This window comes from Odocoileus virginianus, unplaced genomic scaffold (assembly GCF_023699985.2).
Source record: "Odocoileus virginianus isolate 20LAN1187 ecotype Illinois unplaced genomic scaffold, Ovbor_1.2 Unplaced_Scaffold_1, whole genome shotgun sequence".
Taxonomy (NCBI): domain Eukaryota; kingdom Metazoa; phylum Chordata; class Mammalia; order Artiodactyla; family Cervidae; genus Odocoileus; species Odocoileus virginianus.
This window is the reverse complement of record NW_027224263.1, coordinates 430149-433700: the sequence shown is the minus strand read 5'-3', so window position 1 is coordinate 433700 and position 3552 is coordinate 430149.

Here is a 3552-nt window from a genome sequence, read left to right as displayed (position 1 = left end):
GTTGCTTTTCAAAGGCATACAATTCTCTGAAGGTAGCATAGCCCTTCTCCAAAAGCTCAGGAGTTTGCACTGTGATTATCCCACGAGATTTGCCATAAATCCTACATAGCAGCTTTTTCCTACCTTTATTTTTTTTCATTTTAAAAGTCTATTGAATTTGGTTTTTTTTTTCATTTATTTTTATTAGTTGGAGGCTAATTACTTTACAGTATTGTAGTGGGTTTTGCCATACATTGACATGAATCAGCCATGGATTTACATGTGCTCCCCATCCTGATCCCCCTCCTGCCTCCCTCCCCATCCCATCCCTCTGGGCCTTCCCAGTGCACCAGCCCTGAGCACTTGTCTCATGCATCCAACCTGGGCTGGTGATCTGTTTCACCCTTGATAGTATACTTGTTTCAATGCTATTCTCTCAGAACATCCCACCCTCGCCTTCTCCCATAGAGTCCAAAAGTCTGTTCTGTACATTTGTGTCTCTTTTTCTGTTTTGCATATAGGGTTATCGTTACCATCTTTAAAAATTCTATATACATGTGTTAGTATACTGTATTGGTGTTTATCTTTCTGGCTTACTTCACTCTGTATAATGGGCTCCAGTTTCATCCATCTCATTAGAACTGATTCAAGTGAATTCTTTTTAATGGCTGAGTAATATTCCATTGTGTATATGTACCATAGCTTTCTTATCCATTTGTCTGCTGATGGGCATCTAGGTTGCTTCCATGTCCTGGCTATTATAAACATTTTTCCTACCTTTAATACCATAGAGTACTCTGGTCACAGGGCTCAAGTAAAGGCAACTTGTACTGTAGTGTAGACTGCTACTGAGCACTTCCTGCTCTGACCTCCACTCAAGTCATCAGTCTTAACATCATCTAACATATGGGTCAGAGCTGTATTCCCAAGTGAGGAATATACTGCCTCTGGAGCCTGAAGAGGCCAACCAGATGGTGCATTTTTCTTCCTTGTGGTGAGAGATGCAAAGTGTCATGATTTGTCCTTTACCTTTGATGGGATTACACAGCACGCCCCTAACCTTAGTAGATACCTAAGAAATGTATTGATGTGCCAAGCCCTTGAATCATCATAGGATTTGTCTCCCATGTTGTCTATCACCAAGGCCATCAATGTACGAGCCACTTTTTGCTCATCCAGACTTATCTGCATAATTTCTCCATGGATCAATGTGATGTTCTGTGGGGTACCCAGATCCCTTGAGACTATATTACAACAAAGGGCAAGAGAGTTAACATAGCATGGTAACAAAATCACAAATGTGTATGGTTGTCTGTCCCACATGAATCTGAACACTTTCTGATCCTCTTTTCTGAAGAGTGTAGAAAAGAACACATTCAGAAAATTAATGGCAGTACACTATGTGCCTGAGGGTATGCTGATCTGCTCTAGCAAATATACTACATCTAGCACAGTGGCAGAGGTTAGGACCACTACTTGGTTGAGCTTACGATAGCCTGTCATTTTCCAAGATCTATCTTTTTCCCTGTGGGTCAGATTGGTGAATCACATATAGATGTGACAGAGTCTAACACCCCTGCATACTTAAGTCTTTAAGAATGACACTAACTTTCACACTCTCATGCCAAATACAGCATTATTTTTCCCACTATTCCATTATGGAAAATATTTCAAACTTATAAAAGTTTAAAGTATGATGCAGTGAACCCTCATGTAGACACCAACTAGATTCTAAACTTGGCATTGTATTATATTTGCTTTGTCATGTATTTATCCGTTCCATTCTTCTATCCATGTATCAAGCCATTTAATTCTTGGATGCATTTCAAAGTAATCTGTAAACACCAGGACATGTCTGTTGAAACAATTTAATATGCATCTCATTAGAGATCAATGTTTGTTTGCAGTTCTTATTTTAGGTAAAATTTTCATAGGGTGAAATGTACAAATTTAAACTGTACCATTTGATGACTTTGACAAATGCCTATAACACTGTGTTTCATACCATTTAAGTACTTCCCATACACAACACATACACATATGTGGGACAAGCCCCACCTGGCTGAGCTAACAAGCTACTTATCTAGTCAAATGCACATAGGTTAGACAAGGGCCTCCCTCCCCCTGAACCCCATGGACCCAGGGACCACATCTCCTTGATTCACAGTTGACTGACGACTGACACAGTGGCCAGCTGGCACCATGAGCTCTCCCGGCAGAGCCAGCTTCAAGTGAGTTAATGGCACACACCTGCCTGGTCTGGAGAGCCCGCCCCCCACCATAGGTGTCCCCTCCCATAGCTGCAGCTACTCTCTCCTTCCCCCTGAGATGCTCTGGGATTCTTGTCAGGTAGGAACCAGGAGGTAGGCACCCAGGTTTGTTATGACGGGAAATCAGAAACCATGATCACAGAACACACGTGCTCTGTGCTGACCAAGGCTCCAGTCTCAGGGTAGGTCCACTCAGGCCTCAGAGAAGACCCTGGGAAGAGAAAAAAGGAGCAAGAGTTCACTTATAAGCCAACCAAGCCTTTCTGCAGGAAGGGCTTATGCCTGGCATGAGCTGGAGGAAAGCGGCCATGTTCCCCACACCTGGGAAAAGGGATGGAGCGACCACAGACCTGATTGGGCAAGGGAGAGGTCTGGGGGCCCTGGGAGGGAGAACAGAAGGCCCATTTGGTGTTCTTTGATTTCTGGCTGAGGCATATGGGATCTTAGTTCCCCGACCAAGGATTGAACCTGTGCCCCCTGCAGTGGAAGTGAGAGTCTTAACCAGGGAAGTTCCTCATTTAGCATTTTGTTCCTGCCATCATCCTCAGACTGGCAGGTACATGGTGGGGAGGGGATAGTGCCGACTCTACTCCCAGCAAGACTTTGTGGAGCCATCACACTGGCTGGAAAGTCCTATTAGTCGCCCATGCCCCTGGCCCGTAGGTCTGAGCCCCTGGCCCTGATTTGCCCTCTAAGCTTCTGCCTCAGAGCCCCCTACTACTCCTCGTCCCTGGTCTCTCCTATCCAGGCCCTCAGCCAGCCCTGCTGTCCTCCAGCCTCTCCTTCCCCGGTGAGGACTCCATAGCTTAATTACACTCCAGCACTGCATTCCCCTATTCCCCTTGCTATAAAACTGCCTGACTAATTTAACTCTCTAGATCTATTTAGATCTCTAATTGACCTGACAATTGGAGGGTATATCTCCCCCACCTCTGCCCTTTTTTTCTTTATTTTCTGAAATCTGTTTGCCTTTCCCTAGTCTTCACAATTGAAATTAGAACTGTAAAGCACACCATGTCAGTGGCTGCAATGAAACTAAATATCTGTTCAAAAATGCTTATTCATATTGTATTCCAAACGTTTTATTTCATGTGTCAAAGCTTTTATCACTAGCAACAAGCCACTGGAGAAATACGTACTAAATGTAAATCAAGTTAGACCAGCCATGGGTCCTCTTGAAGTGACTTGTCAGAACAAAGTCAAAGAGTAAAGTGGAAAGGGAGTTCCTTTTAATTAAGAAACAGGGTTTTATATATCCTCTCAATCAATATATTTTTGTCTTCCTTTTTATCTTCCGTGTAGT